The 18,626-nt window shown below is 37.9% G+C and overlaps 1 pseudogene; it reads right to left on the reverse strand.

Moving 5' to 3' along the window:
• Positions 1-16,095: 16,095 nt before the first annotated feature.
• On the reverse strand, positions 16,096-17,724 carry LOC149192959 (berberine bridge enzyme-like D-2 pseudogene; annotated as a pseudogene).
• Positions 17,725-18,626: the final 902 nt, after the last annotated feature.

An 18,626-nucleotide genomic window follows, 5' to 3' on the forward strand; every position in this document is an offset into this window, starting at 1 on the left:
AATATGTTGAAAATAGCAACAAGAAATGCAAAAAAATAGCATTGCTAAGATAGCATTTCAGGGTATATTCCAATTTTAATTTGTCCTTGAATTAAAATTGAGAACTAAAATTGAATTTAGTCTCACTAGTTGTTTGAAAAATAATTAATTAATTCATCTTGAGTTAATTAGTTGGTGAAAATCAAAACATAAGTCTTTGTGAAGACATGCAACAATTATCCCTTGATTGAGGAAGTTATCCCTTAATTACGGAGATAAGGATGAGTTGTATTTGAGTTGTAATTAGTTAGCTCAATTAACAAAGTTAAGTCCAGTTAAATTAGTTCCAAACAATTTGTGGAACTAACTGTGATTCAATCAGTTAATGCCATGCATGCATGAACTAGTGGTTCCCAGATAACTGAATATATTCCCTCATAAATAACTCATGCATGTCAGTTCTGACAGAGACCCAGTTGAGATTAGATGCAGGGACAGTGTACTATCAGTTGCTAGAATATTCCCATGTGAATACTCTTGCATGCAAAAGGAATTCATTCCTTGAGGATTGCGCAGTTATTTTAGAGGTCAGAGCAGTGTGTGAGGTACATTACACACAGTGGTAGCTTGAGGACACAGGAGAAACTGTGCAAGGAAATAGGAGGCTTGGAGGACTGAAGGAAGCATATGTGTTGTCTATTCTATCAATGAGCAGCAGTGAGGGATTGTACTAAGAGTTGGATAGCTTGTGAGCTAAAACTTTGTGTAATCCTGAGAGATTTCCACTTGTATGATAATACAGATAGTGGGGTTTTTAGCTGAGGCTTTCCCCAGAGTATTATTTTGTGTTTCGTGTGATTGAATCTTCTTCTTTGTTATATGTGTTCTATTTGATCTTGCTCAAAAATCAATGAAGCTTCCGCAAATTTGATTGTAGAAGTAGATTAAGTATTTTTCTTTAGTGCATTGCATAATCAGTTTAATCTACAGTGAGAATTTCTACATGGTATCGGGACAAAGGTGATCAAAGCGGAGAACAATATACAAAGAAGGGAGAAGTTTGAAGTTTGAAGTTCTTGATTGTAGGTATAAAATCGATTTCTTATCACATCTCAAAGTTCACCAATGGCATTCAATGGCTTGAGACTCAAGTATGCTCTGGATGGCAACTCGAAATTACATAGCCTGGAAGGATCGCATGGAAGTGGTATTAGAGACAAAAGTTTGAAGGACTTCATTGATCAAGAAGTCCCCAAGACAGCAGCAGCTAATGCCCAAGAATTGGCAGAATGGAAGAAATGTGTGGCGAGAGCAAGGAGAATTCTTCTGGAAGGAGTTCGAGACCATATTGTCTCAAGTCTCCATGGGAAGGAGACACAATTTTCAATGTGGAAGACATTGAAGGATCTATATCAGAACACCAGCAACCAAAGGAAGCTGGTGCTGAAGGACAAGCTTCAGAAAATCAAGTGTGAAAAGGGTGAAACGATCTCTACATATCTGAACAAGCTCACCAACTGTAGAAATGAGCTTGGAAGTGTAGGAATCATGATAGTTGATGATGATATGGTGATTCTTGCTCTCCTCGATCTTCCTAAGAGCTGGCATAGCTACCAAGACTCAGTGAATGGAAGAGAGAAACTGCCAGATTGGGAATGAATGTGGTCAGATCTGATGCAGGAGGAGATCAGGAGAAGCACCAGAGATGGTTCTTCATCAAAGCATGATGATGAAGAAAATCTAGCCTTAGCAAGTAAGGTGTGGAAAGGGAAAGGGAAGGCTTCCCATTCCAAATTGAGTTCTTCCCATGGAGGGAAGAAGACTGAAAAATCTAAAGTGCGATGCTTTAATTGTCATGAATGGGCCATTATGCAACAAATTGTCCATTGAAGAAATCCAAGAAGGGATCCTCGAAAGGATCAAATGGTGAGGAACTGGCCTCACAGTTCGAATTGGATTTTACCCTCATCGCATGCGTGGTTTCATCGATGGTGGGTTGTGTTCGGTACCTGCACAATGGAGCCTCATTCCACATGACCAATGATAAGAGTTTATTCAGTACCTTGGAGGAGAAGGACCTCCAGATGCGCATAGAGATGGGCGATGATGGAAAGTACCACGTTTCAGGTGAAGGTACGATTGTATTTTAGAGGGAGCATGGAGCTCCTCTCACCCTACCTGATGTAGAGTATGTGCCTGGACTGAAAAAAACTTGGTATTGGTCGCGATGTTGGAAGACAAAGGCTATGATGTAGTCTTCAGTAAAGGAAAGGCATTCCTGAGACACATAGCCATGGGTCAGACCTAGAGGATTGGGATTCGAGTGAAGAATCTCTACAAGCTAGAGGTAGATGACTGTGATACATTGAGTTCTAAAGCAGAATTGGTGCAAAGCCAAGATATTGGCGAGCTATGGCATAGAAGGTTGGGCCACTTGCACCATGGGGCCTTGAAGATAATGCAGCAGATTTCTATCGGACTTCCCAAAGGTAAACTTGAGCAAGTGGACACATGCAAAGGTTGTACCTTGGGTAAGTATGTGAAATCTTCTTTTTAGGATCGAGACAGTCTAGTTGAAGCAATCTTGGAGCGATTCACACAGATGTGTGTGGACCATTATCGACAGCCTCCACTACTAATCAAAGGTACTATGTTATTTTCATTGATGATTTTTCTCGTAGATGTTGCATCTATTTCATGCAGAAGAAGGATCAAACCTTCTCAAGGTTTTGTGAGTTCAAAGCCTTGGTTGAGAAAGAATCAGGAAAGAAGATTAGGGCCTTGCGAAGCAACAATTATGGAGAGTATGTCTCTCAAGAGTTTAGGACTTCTGTGTTGCAGAACGAATTAAACAGGAGTTGACGGAACCCCATAACCCACAGCAGAATGGGGTGGCTGAAAGGAAGAACAGAATGATTATGGGAGCAGCTCAGGCAATGTTGCATGACCAAGGCCTACCACTTCATTTGTGGGCTGAGGCATGCAACACAACAGTTTACTTGCAGAATAGAAGCCTACATCACATAATTGGGATGAAGACACCAAAGGAAGCTTTCTCCGGGAAGAGACCAGATGTGAGTCACTTCAGGATTTTGGCTCATCGGTTTATTGCCATGTGACTAAGGATGCTCGAAAGAAGCTAGAGCTGACAACAAAGTTGGGGATACTTGTGGGGTACACTGATACTCCCCACAACTATCGAGTGTATTTACCTACCAATCAGAGGACAATGGTTCGCAAAGATCTTAAGTTCGATGAGTTGAATGCCATGTAGGTTTCCCTTGAGAGGGAGCTCAAGATGCATGCAAGGAGGAACTTTTGGTTCATAAGGAGGAGGATCCTTAGAATGATGCGGATCAGCCACATGCAAAGGTTCCAGGAGTGGAGACATGCACTCATGCAGAGTCTTCCACAGAGGGTCGGAAACATACAAGGGAAGCTGACAGATTGTTGATGGATGTGAGAGAGAATGTGGGAGAGCCATATTCTTAGCGTAGACAGAGGATTTCACCTGAGCGGTACACTAGTTACATGGCCCTTGTTGGGGAATGTGTAGAGACCGAACCATCTTCCTTTGAGGAAGCAGTGCAGCAACTAGTTTGGGTTGATGTTATGGTGGAGGAGTATGACTCCATAGTTCGGAACAGTGTTTGGGATGTTGTTCCAAGACAGGAGAACAAGTCAGTTGTGAGTTCCCATTGGCTTTACAAGGTAAATTATGCTGTTGATGGTAGTGTGGAGAAACATAAGGCAAGGTTTGTTGCTCATGGTTTCTCACAGGTCGAGTGGATCGACTATGATGTGACTTTTTCTCCTAGAGCAAGGTACTCATCTATCAGATCGATGTTGGCACTATCAGCACAGATGGGTTGGAAGATCCATCAGATGGATGTGAAGACTGCATTCCTCAATGGCAAGATTGAGGAAGAGGTGTACATAGAGTAGCCGGAAGGATTTGAGACCTTCGATCGTGAGTCGCATGTGTGCCGACTCAAGAGAGATTTGTACAGGCTGAAGCAAGCACCTCGTGCTTGGTACACCAGGACTGACAACTACTTCACCGGGTTGGGCTTCACAAAGAGCGAAGTGGATGCAAACTTGTACCACATCATGGTGGAAGGTAAGCAGTTGATCATTGTTCTTTATGTTGATGATCTGATATTGACAAGTGATGATTAGTTGATCATGTCTTGCAAGGAGGACCTTGCAAGAGAGTTTGAGATGGTCTCATGCACTACTTTCTAGGCATCGAAGAGTGGAAGAAGGATGGGGAAGTGTTTGTGTCTCAAGGCAAGTGTGCCAATGAGATACTCAGGAGATTCCACATGGAGAACTGCAAGCCCATGAAAACTCCTCTAGCAGGTAACTAGAGGAAGGAGGATGCTACTTCAGGTGAGGTAGTAGAGGCTACTATATATCGGCAACTTGTGGGTTCATTGATGTATTTAGTGAACACACGACTAGATTTGTGCTTTGCGGTGAACCAGCTGAGTCAAGCTATGGTTCATCCTACCAAGCTGTTTTGGAAGGCAGCAAAGCATATTTTGAGATACCTCGGAGGCACATCTCAGTATGGATTGTGGTACAGACGGTCAAAGGGAGTGAAGCTACAGGGCTTCACAGATGCAGATTGGGCAAGGATTCCATCAGATCGGAAGAGCACATCAGGAGGAACTTTCAACCTTGGTTCAGCTGCAATTTATTGGTACAACAGGTAACAGAGGTCAGTTGCACCTAGCTTAGCAGAGGTTGAATACATGGTTGCAAGTCAGGAAGCATGTGAGGCCATTTGGATGCGAAAAATTCTAGTTGGTTTGTTTGAACAGAGGATGGATCCAACTATGATCTATTGTGACAACCAGAGTTGTATCAAACTATCTGAGAATCTAGTATTTCATGACATGTCCAAGCACATAGACATTCGGTATCATCATCTCAGAGACTGTGTGGCAAGGAGGATCATGTTGTTGCAGTATGTTTCGACCGAGGAGAAAGATGCTGACATTTTGACTAAGGAATTGTCAAAGTGTATATTCGAGTTCCACAGAGACAGGATCAGGGTGATAGATAATCCCTTTCTTGTTGAGAAGGAGTGTTGAAAATAGCAACAAGAAATGCTAAAAATAGCATTTCTATAGATAGCATTTCAGGATATATTCCAATTTTAATTTGTCCTTGAATTAAAATTGAGAATTCAAATTCAAATTTAGTCTCACTAGTTGTTTAAAAAATAATTAATTAATTCATCTTGAGTTAATTAATTGGTGAAAATCAAACATGAAGCCTTTGTGAAGACATGCAATAGTTATCCCTTTGATTGAGGAAGTTATCCCTTAATTAAGGAGATAAGGATGAGTTGTATTTGAGTTGTAATTAGTTAGCTCAGTCAACTAAGTTAAGTCTAGTTAAATTAGTTCCAAACAGTTTGTAGAACTAATTGTGATTTCAGTCAATTAATGCATGCATGCATGCAACTAGTGTTCTCCAGATAACTAAATATTCTCCCATAAATAACTCATGCATGTCAGTTCAGACAGAGACCCAGTTGAGTTTAGATGCAGGGATAGTGTGCTATCAGTTGCTAGAATATTCCCATGTGAATATCTCTTGCATGCAGATGGAATTCATTCCTTGATGATTGTGCAGTTATTTCAGAGGTCAGAGTAGTGTGTGAGGTATCATTACAAACAGGTGGCAGCTTGAGGACCCAAGAGAAATTGTGCAAGGAAATAGGAGGCTTGGAGGACTGAAGGAAGGCATATGTGTTGTCTATTCTGTCTATGAGCAACAATGAGGGATTGTACTGAGAGCTAGATAGCTTGTGAGCTAAAACTTTTTGTAATCCTGAGATATTTCCACTTGTATGATAACACAGATAGCGGGGTTTCTAGTTGAGGCTTTCCCCAAAGTATTCTTCTATGTTTCATGTGTGATTGAATCTTCTTCTCTGTTATATGTGTTCTATTTGATATTGCTCAAAAATTGATTAAGCTTCCGCAAGTTTGATTGTAAAAGTAGATTAAGTATTTTGCTTTAGTACATTGCATAATCAGTTTAATCTACACTGAGAATTTCTACAAAATACAACATGAGAATCAATTGAAATATATTACACCTCTTCTGAATATTAGCATGAATCATATATCAGTCATTAAACTAGATTTAAGAAATGGTTATCTTCATATGTCTATTGCAAAGAATGATGTTTGGAAAACTGCGCATGAGACTAGACAAGGGCTTGATGAATGGTTGATTATGTTGTTTGAATTACGCGATGCTCCAACAACTTTGATGAGAATGATGAATGATGTGTTTCATTATTTTCTTAATAAGTTTTTCATATTCGATGTGGATGATATTCTTACTTTTAGTTCAAGTTGGAAAGTTAGAAGTTACGTGGGTGCAGATCAATATTGGAGGAAGTTTGTTTTTCATTTCTTTTTTATTGCAGCACCACTTCATGCTCTAACAAGTTTTAAAGCCTCATCTTAGTGGGGAGGAAAACAACAAAATTCATGTGAAACTTTAAAGTAGAAAATTGCAATAGCTTCACCAAACCTTCAATGACCATTTGAAATAGAAATTGATGCTAGTAGGTACTATGCAATGAGTGCAGTTTTGTTTCAGAGAGAGCAACCTATTTGTTTTCATTTTGAAGCATTTTCTAAAGCAGTTTCAAACTATAAAACTAATGATAAGAAATGATGTACATTAATGGAAAGTGTTAAACGATGGAAACATTATTTAATGGGCAAAGAAATAGTGATTCAAACAGATCATCAGCCACTTCACTGCCTTCAAACTCAAACTAAGTTGCAACAGTCTCAACATTATAAATGGATGGGTTTTTCGCAACAGGTCCACTTAGTAGTCAAGTATAAGAAGGTGCAACAAACAAAGTAGTTGATATGATGTCAAGATTTACTTTGAATGTTTCATTTATTCTGAAAAATAGTTCTTTTTCGCATGCAAGTTATATTGAACAATCTGCTGCAAATATTGTTTTCAAAGATATTTGTGAATCGCTAACTCATGATGCACAGGTGGAAGAAGTAAATTACCATTTTCATAATAGGTTATTTAACCATCTTAGAAATTTGTGCATATCACAGTGAGAAAGAACGCATGTGATCAAGGAAGCACATTTTTCTTGTGTTTTAGGGCATGTTGGTGCAGACAAGACAGTGGCACAGCTACAAGGGTTTTGCTATTTTCCATAGTTGAATGAAATAGTTCACAGGTTCAAAATATGTCATGATAAGCATGGTAAGGGTCATCACTTTCAGGTTGGTGATCACGTATGGACATCAACAAAGTAAGGATGAAAGGTGAAGGTAAAAGGAAGGTTCACACTTCCATGCATGGAGATGTCAAGTATCATTGAGTGAGACTCAAAGGCATGAATCCAAATAAAGTAAGGTGGATAGATATCGAAAGGGTGAGGGAGTTGTACCCTCACCTTATGTATGCTTAAAACCAAACTTTTGGTGGTCTAAAAGCTTCTAGTGGAGAGGAATGATCCAGGAGGATTCTCCAGTTTCTCCAAATCAAAAGGTTTCAGTTGTTCTAAAAAACAATGCCAAGCAATAGAGCCTGTCGTTCTGAATCCGACAGTACTTTCGGTTTCTCATTTGGTATTCAAATGAAGGAGAAATCATCCTTCAAAGTTTAGGCGCTGAAGGGGCCTTGCTGGCCATGTGGCGTTTCTGTAGTTCAACACATGGCATCAAGTCAAATCTCATCTCCAGTGCATATCTCCAAGTGATGGTGAGATTTCTAAGATTTGATTCATATTTCATTTGCAAGTGCAGATGTTTAGGGTGTGGTTTTCAAGTACATTGACATTGGTTTTGAAAACTATATTTTAAAATCTAAACCTAAGGGTTGGTGGCAAAATATGTATTAGACCTATGGTGCTTTCCATGGTGCAAAGAGAGCGGAAATACATTACAATTTGGGTGCATATATGTTCATGGTTATAAACTATGAAACAAACCTTAACGCAAATGGTATATGTAAAAAATTCATGACCTAAGTTCTTTGGAGAGGATATATGTTAAAAACCCTTCTAAAGCAAACCATGGAGAGGATTTATATGTATCTAACTTATGGTAAATGTTTGGTGCAGAAAATTTATATGTATCAAAACCATGTTAATGAAACTATATGGCGGATATAATGTATGGTGGCAATTATGCAATGGCAGAAAGCTATGTTATAAAACTTATGCTATAGTCCTGAGGCGGATGGAGCAGTCACCATCGGAACAGGTCCATGGTACGAAGCAGAGTTATGACAGTCCATTCTGTGCAGATTTAATACACATCAGCACCTTCGAAGCCACAAGTGCGGAGGTGGCACGGAGCAGGTCGAAACCGCCGAGGTGATGAGTCACAGTGCCACGGGTCCAAACGTTGGGTCATTGTCGTGACAGCCGGAGAGGTCACCGCTAGTAGAGATCACCGAAGGTGGGGATTTTGTTAATGTCATAACTGTAATATATATCCTGCGGGTTATATTAATTGGTGGATTAATATATATAAAAATGTTTAGTTAGCGTCTATCCAATATACAAATACCATTTATTAATTTAACTCACCAAGAGGTATGGTATTAATGTAAAGAAATTAATGTTTAATGCATTGTCAATAAACAATGCACCAAACAAAATTTGGAAAAGAGGGTTTGTTGTGATATAGCATGGTGTTTACAACTCATTGCACCGAGGACTAAGTGGTTGAAATAAAAACCAAAACTAAAACAGTTTCTATGTTGAGCCCGGGAGGTTCGACCTTAGAATCTGCTGGAGGTCTATTAAAAAAATCAACCAAAGCAACAGTGCGAAGAGGGTGTTTAGAGAATTGAATAAGAGAGGGGTGTCATTCATAGTTTTCACTCATGTAAGCCTATCTTGGCCATCCTTGAGCCAAACTGAGAATGGAGATAAGCGTTGGAAAGCTTAGACAGAAGGCTTTCTCTCTAATAAACATTTATTTTTTAATCTTTTATTTTCATTAATAAATTTATTTATATTAAAAATGCGTGTTTGGTTAATTTTATAAATAAAAATTACTGAGATATTTTTCGGCGTAAATCACATGAGAAAGGAAATGAGAAAACATTTGAAGGTCGGTGTCTAGGGGTCAACAGAAATTTCTCCTCGAAAACTGACAAACAAATTAAAAGCGGGTTCATGTTGATTGTTGTTATTCTGGACTACTACTGTATCTTCATGAATGAATTCAAACTCGACAGTATAATCATGTTGTGCAGCAATGTGAATTTCCCAACTGAGTGTCCTGATTGTATCTGGAAAATCACTATCACACATCCAAGTAACCCTGGGCATATATTTGAACAAAAACAACTGAAACCAAGGACTCCACCAATTTACAGCACTATCTATCTATGTAGCATAAAAAATGACTCTGACATAACCATGTATCCTAGCCCTTTGATGAATGGTAAAATAATCTTGCCAGGTCCAATCAGTATTTTGGACAAAGCCAAAATAGATAGGAATAGGTTCACGGGATAATGCATAAAAGACTCTCCAAGGCCTATCTCTATAAGGTAATTCACTATTGTATGCTAACATGCATGACTCTGAATCAAACCATTTCTGCAACACAATTTGTAATACATCTATAGGTAATGACTTGACTCTTAAAACAAAACAATCCCAACAAAACTCATATTTACATTGACGACACACTATGACTGGACTGGACTCCTTAGGACTTGTGCTTGTTGATGCTTCTCCTTGATGTAGAGGTCTGAACATTTTGATTTCTTTGACATCTGTAGCTCCTTCTCTGGTAAGCATATCTGCTAGATAGTTTTCTGCTCCAGACTTGTAAACAATGTCAAATTCAAATCCTTCCAACCAGAGTGCCCATCTCAACACCCTTGTGTTTCCTTGCTCAAGCAATCTTTTGTTAGACAATATGCCCTTCATATGCTTAAGATCTGTTCTTACAATAAATTTGACACTCTTTAAAAACAAATGAAACCTTTTGATTCCTTTCTTAACTGCTAGAATCTCTCTGTGAGAAGAGGGATATTTGGTTTCAGTATCATCAAAGGATCCTGAAGCATATGCGCACACCAATTCTTTTCTACCATGCTTCTGTAATAAGACTGCTGCCCAAGTATGATCTGAAGCATCTGTTTCAAGAATAAAAGGCAGATTAGTGTCTGGAAGTTTTAAATTTGGCAATTCCTGGATTTTATTCTTGATATTTTTCACTGCAACTGTCATTTGTTGATTCCATTCAACCTTCTGTTTTTTAAGTCTTTGTTGCAGTATCCTGGTATCATCAGATTGCTTTTCATAAAATTGTCTGATATAGTTTAAGCAACCTAAGAATCTTTGCAGAGTCTTGATATCTGGAATGATGTCTGGAAATTTGAGAAGATTCAAGAGAACATGAGGCTGAAGCTGAATATGTCCTTGCTCAATGTGTAAACCTAAGTAGTCAATTCTGATTTTTCCAATCTGAAATTTTTCTTCTGTGTCTGAGAGGACCAATCCATGCTTGTACACCAGATTATAGAACTTTTCTAAATGAATCTTATGAGTATTTACATCTCTACTATACACAAGAAGGTCATCAATATATACAATTATATACTCTTCCTGCCCGAAAATATCTTCCATGCGTTTCTGAAATTCTGATGGGGCATTTTTTAACCCAAATGGCATAATTGTCCACTGATATTGACCATGTGGGACTGTAAAGGTTGTTTTAAATCTATCTTCTTGGAGAATGCCAATTTGCCAAAATCCACTCTTAAGATCAAACTTACTAAATACATTTGCATTTGATATTTTAGCAAGTAAGAGTTCTTTGTTCGGAAGAGGATACCTTATTGGCATGAGTGCTTCATTTAAAGCTTTGTAGTTGATGACAAGCCTTTTCTTCCCTCTTTTCTGCTCACTGTGCTTGTTGACATAAAATGTTGGACATGCCCACGGACTTTTGCATGGTTCAATAAGCTTCTGTTCTAAAAGTTGAGCAATCTCCTGCTTGCACAATTCTTGCTCTTTTGGACTCATATAATTAGCACTTGCTTTTTGAGGACAAGAAACATATCCTTCTTTATAAGGCAAGGCCACGAAATATTTCTCTCTGGTCCAAAATGCATCTGGCCTGTTAGCTGTACAATCATTTCTAAGTTTTTCAGAAATACCTTGGAGTATTTTCTGACCATGTAGATCTGCATTCTTAATTATCTTTTGGATTTTTGAAAGATCTTGCAGACTATTTTGGAGATGATCTTCTTCATTGGGCTGAACATTAACTTGATAGTCACTTTTAGCTGGGAGTGTAACTGGACCTTCACAAGTAGTCAGAACAACTGAATCTTTTGCAAATGTTACTGGGAGAAATCTTTTGAGGAAATCTTGACCCAATAAAACATCAGAACCTGTATCATAACTATACAAGGTAACATATGCAGGAACATCACCTAAATATATCGGAAAATCAGGAGCTATATGATTTATTTCCATTAGCTCTTTATTAACAGCTCTAAAAGCAATCTTTGTGGGCTGCCAATAATATGCAGGAATAGCTCCATACTTACAACAACTGCTCATAGCGCCTGAGTCTATCTGAGCATCAAGAGTGTATTCCTTTATTTTTGGCAACTTAATTTTTATAGGAATAACCACTCTATCATCAATGCCTAAAATATTTACCAAATCAACATCCTTTGATTTCATAGGCATTTCTTCCTCTGAAACTTCTTTCAGCAATAGTTTTGCCAATTTAGAATTGTGATCATCATATTCAGCAAGTAAATATTGCAATCTGGAAGATAACTGAATCATTTCATTTCTGGTATGTTCTATTGATGATTCTATTTTTCCAATCTCTTTTTTTAGAGTACTAATTTCTTCCATACCTGAATCATAAATATCTTCTTTGATCTTCAGAGGCTGGAACATTGAATCAAACTCTTTCTAGATAAATTCTTCATTCTTAAAAACATCTTTATTTCTGGTTGAAGGCAACTATTTTTCTAAGCCTTCAAGTTTTTCTGTCAATCTTCTTTTCACTGTCAGCTGAGTGGGATCCAGTTGTGACAGCTGAATTTTTACCTTTTCTATTTGTGCTTGCAATGTATCTGCAGAACTGAAATGAAACATCTTAATATCATTAATGAAAGTTTCATCAGAGTCAGAAGACTCAGAATTTAAACTTATCCTTATGATATCAGGTAAATCATCATCTGAAGAATCTGAGCTGTTTGATATTTCAAAGTATTCTCCATCAGAATGGGATATGAGATCCCAATCTTGGGGATTATGGATGTTGGAGAATATATCCATGACCTTTACCTGTTTTTTGTTCTTCTTCTCTTTGTAGTTATTAGCAAAATGTCCTTCCTTTCCACAGATAAAGCAAGTAACTTTCTTAGAAGGTTTTTCTCTTTTCCTGAATACCATCCTTCTGCACTTAGAATTGTACTTTGGATAATAAACTTTTCTCTTGTAAGTAGATTTATCTGACTTACAAAAGCAATGTTTCTTAGCAACTTTTCTTTTCATCTTACTGTGACATCCAAAGTCATATGTTTCTGCAAAATTGTTACATAATTTTGTGCTGAAATGCATTTGTTTCTTGAAATTTTTCTTTGCCTTTTCTGCAGCACATTCCTTTTGTAATATAGTAACAATCAATTGATGTAGAGCAGCAAAAGATATATTTTCAATCTGGATTTTATTTAATTGAAAATAATGATCAATCAAATCTGGAATATTTCTTGGCATGGATGCAATATAGTATCGTAAATACGAACATTATGAGGATCAGATTCTTAGTATAGCAACTTTTGCATCACACAATAATAATCATGCAAATGATCTATATTGCATAACCTCTGAGACAAAAATAGTTGAGAATGATGGGCAGAATCTTTAGGAACAACACCTACAAATTCGTGTGCTAAGGCATCAAATAATGCTTTTAATGGATCATCAATATGTTCAATTATCTGATTTTTGTCTGTTTCTCATAACTTTTCCCACCATTGTTTCAAAATTCCAGTGAAAGACCAAACAATTTGAGTAACTATGTCTGACCAGTCTGCCTTTGTTTCTGCTTTTCTTTGAAGTGCCCATGCATGCAGATTATGAAGAGTAGTAATAAATTCATCATGTGGTAAACAATCAATATTAACCATTAAAGTATTACCATATCCTTTTGTACTAGGATTATCAAATCTGATATTAACAGACTGCAAATTTTCTTTGTATCTTGAAAATGGACTAGTTGTTGCTGCTTCATGTGTAGATGTATCATTAGGATTTTTGCTTCCTTTATTTTGGAAGAAAAATGGTTCATTCCTTTCCCTCTTTGAACCAGATTCCCCTTGGGTCTGTTCTCCTGGTGTCCTGGAAGTAACACCTGACATGGCCAAAATTTGAGGAGTAGATGGTTGGCCATTTTCGATCAAAGTTTTAAGACTAACATAATTCTTTGGTAACCTTAGACTTCCAACAGAGGGAAATCCTTTTACTCTTTCTTTCATTAAATCTGTTTTTTCTGTGGCTAAAAGTATTCCTTTACTGATATTTTCAAATTCTGGGATGCTGACATTTTCTATTCCTTTGAAAAGTAAGCTTCTAATACCATCTTGTGGTTGATTAGAGCTTGAGGCTGTAGAAAACTTTGAGCTAGTCAAATCAACTTCTCTATATCTAGGAGGTGAATGAGATTTCAAAATAGAATTCTACAGATGGTCTGGGGATTTTGAAATTATCCCCATATTGGACTGTATATCATTCAATCACTGCTTGTGCTCATTTTGTACTCCTAATATTGCATTATAGCCAACATGTAATTTCTTAATATGTTCTTTGATTTCAAGGACATCTTTGGCTATATCATCAATATCTTGTAACATACAAACTATCTGATAGTTTGTGAAATTCTGCATTTTTTTTTATTCACTCTGTTCTGGATCTGTCAAATTACTCATTTGAATCCACTGAAAGTCTGACTTTAATGTACCATTCTTAAATGTTCTCCTGGAGCTACCAGGTTCCAAATGCCTTTTATTTATTTTGGCAACTATTTCACGTTGAGCTCTTGGAAGTGTAAAACTTTTAATATCTGGCAACAATTGTTTTACACATTCTTGACAATCTTGGTGCTGTCCATTATGTTCAGGGGATTTTTCTATTTGGAACTTTGAGGCAGAGGAGGAAGATGGAGGAGTTGATACACAGAACTGGCAATCATCTAATCTAGAGGATAGAGATCTTCTAGGTGTTATCTTTGGTTGTGCTGGATAAACTGGAGGAAGTACAGCTTTATTTCTAGCCAATGTAGACTTAGATCTAGTCAAACTACGACTTGTAAACTTGAATTCTGAAGATCCATCAGAATGTTTTATTAGAGATAACTACTAAGGTTCGTTTACAGCTTTCAGCTGAGGGTACTTCTAAGATAGAGGGATGTATGTACTATTCCACTCCTCTGGAAGTGTACATTCCGAGAATCCCACTTGAAGAGGAACAATGTTTCCGAGTCCAACTATCACACCTTCTTTCAATGCTCTTTTGTTAAGTTTTGGATTTAAAGGTGGCATAGTAGTAGACACAAATCTCAGGCAAACTAAAGAATGTAACCGAGCAATTAATGATTGTGGAGCTACATCAAAACCATTGAACTGGATGTATGCGTTCAGGTAATCATTGATATATGGATCATTCAAAGCAACTTGGTATCTAGGAATGACTGAAGACCAAACAGGGCCATTATTTAAAGGGCTCTGGAAACCACCTAACAAGGCATCATGAAAATCATTCATCCTGAAATCCAAAACACAAGTAAGGCATGAAGTATTTAACCCTGACCTAACAAGAGGATTTATCCCAAACTGGATTATTCCAATGTGTATATATTTATATCCATGTTCAATTCCCCGTTCAATATCTTCTTTATTAATCAAAAGAACTTGATAAACTTTTGAGGTCCTCACGATGAACCACACTAGTTGGTTCAAAACGCATCGACAAATGATTCTATATGTGATTTTGTCGAAATCATTCTCACAATCAAATATGGATCACAGAAGTTTAAACTCTTTAAACATTATTTATATTTTAAAAATTACATAAAAACATTCTATAATAAAATAAATTAAAATTTTAAAAATTATGTATTGCAAAATTGAATAAAGTTAAATTTTTATTTGCTTTTTAATTTTTGTATTGAGAAATTTCAAATTAAAATAATACAAAAATATTAATGAAATTAGTTGAATTTGTAAGAACATTTTATCCAATTCTATCCTTAACCTTTGGCATGAGCACACAGCTGACGTGGTGGGCGCGCAGCTTAAGTGAGCAGGCAGCTAGAGAGGGGGAAGGCGAGGCGAGGGAGAGGGGGAGTTTGGGAAGGCCTTTCTATAAGCTTTCAATTGGATCCCGATTCATTCCTTTGCTTGCTTGCTTGCGGAGGACTTTCCCCCGGAGTTGTCTATAATGCGACTTTTTGAGATTCCGGTGACGGAATCCGGCGGAAGAAATTGAGATGAAATCATGATTTGTTGCAGTTAAAATGGTTTTTTAACTGCATATTCGGATTCAGCACCCTGAAAAACCCCTGGGACGCTTTCATTGTGCAGAAACTAGTTATCAAACTTGGATTTCAATAAATTACTGCCGGATTTTCACCGGAAAAAATCGCCGGAAAAACTTTCAAAAAGTCGCGTTAAAGACTACGGCCTTTCCCCCTCCCCACCCATGATCAAATCTCGCGTTGTATGTAGCACATGTGTTTCATGGAGCTTCCGTATATACATAATGACCGTATTTACATAATGATTATGTGATTGATCCGCATCTGTAAAGCCGAGAGTCTAACTTCTAAATCGTTATATTGGATTGTACTAAACACTTTCACTTGATTTTCAATTTTGCTTTAAACGGATAAAAGAAAATCAACAGAAGCGTTGTTGAATTGAACCGTAAGGCAGACGTGACAACACTTATATAGCGAAAGAATCCAAAACGCGAAAAATATAAATCGCAATACAAATCCAGAACGGGAAAGATATAAATATAACAGCAGAAAAAGGTATTCATCTGCCTGGCAGAGAAGATTCCGTCTCTGCATCTACGGTATATATGGAATCTCTTTTATTGTTAGAGCTGTCCCGAAGCTCACCTGCTGGCGGGAATGCTCTGAGAGTTCCGGAAAACATTGTAAGGATCGATTGTGCTTTTTACCTTGACAAGTTTATCATAGTTATTCACAAAATATTTCTCTCCCCATGACCTCGCTTCTTCAACCGTGGCCGTTCCATTGGGAGCTATACCCAAATCAAGATCCAGATAGTTGACATAAGATGCCCTGGGAGAGCTGGAAACATAAGGAGTCAAATACTCGTATAATCCTCGAATCGCAGCGATATATTGTATGTCGTTGCTCGGATTATTCCATGTGATTTGATACTGTATCAAGTATAAATTCCCGGCTCGGTGAGGGAACGGTATCGCAGAGGACAGTATTCGATCCATTATTCCACCCAAAGGATCGAAAATAACATAAGAGCTGAGCTCGTCTTCAAAGAATTTCCATGCCCCTTCCAAGGTCGATGGTGGAATTGGGGTTTTTACGACATCAGACTTTGCTTTGAAGTAATTTTTGTTGGAATTATATCTGTTGCGCAGTTCGGTCCTGTTTGTGTATGCAGTGTAGGATATGGAGTCTATCCAGCTCGTCTCTTTACAGTCGCTGGCGACCATGCCCATTTCCGGAAAACTCTTATTCACTGCTTCCAAGAGTTGATGTAGTGGCCCCAGATACATTCCATTGAAAGTCAGCTTAACGTCGCGTTGGCCCCCGTTTACTTGGGTACCGGATATGACCACGCGGATAAAGAGATCCTCCTCCACTGTCGGCGCGATCGACTGCCATTTGTACACGAGCTTCGTCGCTGCCTCTCTGCCCGTCCTGTACACGTTGAAGACCGTCACAACCGGAGGGACGCTGACGAGCTGTATCCTCCATGCAACCACAATGCCCCAGCTGCCACCGCCGCCACCCCTCAGAGCCCAGAACACGTCTTCTCCCATCTGCTGTCTGTTCAGAAGATTGCCTCTGGCGTCAACGAACAGGGCATCGATTATATTGTCGGCCGCGATGCCATACTTTCTCAACAGCAAACCCAATCCCCCTCCGCTGAAATGACCGCCGGTGCCCATAGTCGGGTAGACTCCAGCAGTAAAACCGTAGATTGAAGTCTTGTCTGCGATGGCATCGTATAATTGCCCCACAGTGGCACCGCCTTCTACCCAAACCGTTTTGGAAGGCATATCGACGTTAATGGCGTCCAAATTCATGAGATCGATGATGACGAAGCGAGTATCTGAAGTAGAGGAGAGGCCCTCGTAGCTGTGCCCTCCGCTACGGACCCGAATCTCCCAACCGTATTGTACGCAGCAGGCCACCGATTTCTGCACTTGTTGCCTGCTTTGCCGGACAATCAGAACGTTGGGCTTGCGCACACTGGATTCTGTGTACCGTAGGTTCTGCACAGAAAAATTCAACAGAGAATAGTACTCTGCAGAAGAAGACGCCATGGTTGTGAAATTCGTAATAGCATTTCTCGTCAGGCATGATATCAGCCCATCTTGTATTGATGCAGCAGCCAATACCAGCTGACAGAAAAGAATAGAGGATATACTAAGCCATTTCAAGTAGCCAAAGAACGCCATCGTAGATGCTCTGGACAAATTTGATAATGAAGAACCCCATCATCCTCTGCTCTTTATAAGATCAGCATGCAGGTCTTGTCGATTAAAATTTACACTTGTTACATTCTGACTCACTTCCTCTGCAATGCCAGATTGCGTTTTCGATTGTCTTCTGCCTTCAAAGTCGGCGGCTAAAACTTGATAATGGTATTCGTGTCACACGCAATAAGCAAGTGACATACCATCCTTCTTATATGATTAGTATTTGACATCATTCTTATAGGATGGTATTGATAATGGTATTCGTGTCACAGGCGATAAACAAGTGACATACGATCATTCTTATATGAGTAGTATTTGACAACATTCTTATAGGATGGTATTGATAATGGTATTCGTGTCACAGGCGATAAGCAAGTGACATACCATCATTCTTATATGATTAGTATTTGACATCTATATACTGGTAAAAGATGGTATTATTCATCTATATATTGGTAAGTCGTAATTGTTTGGAGTAATTTTGGTCAATGACAATGGGTGAATTGGTAATTTGTTAAATAATTTTGGTGCTTCATTTGTTTTTAATGGTGAGTTGAGCCGGAATTGTTAAATATTTCACACATTTGTTTGTGAGAATAATTTTGGCAAAATCACATAAAAAATTCATTTGTAGCACTAAAATTATAAATAATACAAAAATGTAGCACTAATAATAATATTAGTATTTTAATAAAATTATTCAGATTATAAGTTAGTAATATTAGCTAAGTATTATTAGTTTGAAGTTAATATTAATAATAATATTACTATTATTTTTAAAATAATAGTAATATTATTGTTACTATATCATATTAGTAATATGATATTAGTTTATATCATTATTACTATATCATAAGAGTAATATTAGTAATAATAATATTACTATTAA

Source organism: Pinus tabuliformis, chromosome 2_2 (assembly GCF_031772625.1).
Source record: "Pinus tabuliformis cultivar Carrire ecotype Pingquan chromosome 2_2, CPIR1, whole genome shotgun sequence".
Lineage (NCBI taxonomy): Eukaryota > Viridiplantae > Streptophyta > Pinopsida > Pinales > Pinaceae > Pinus > Pinus tabuliformis.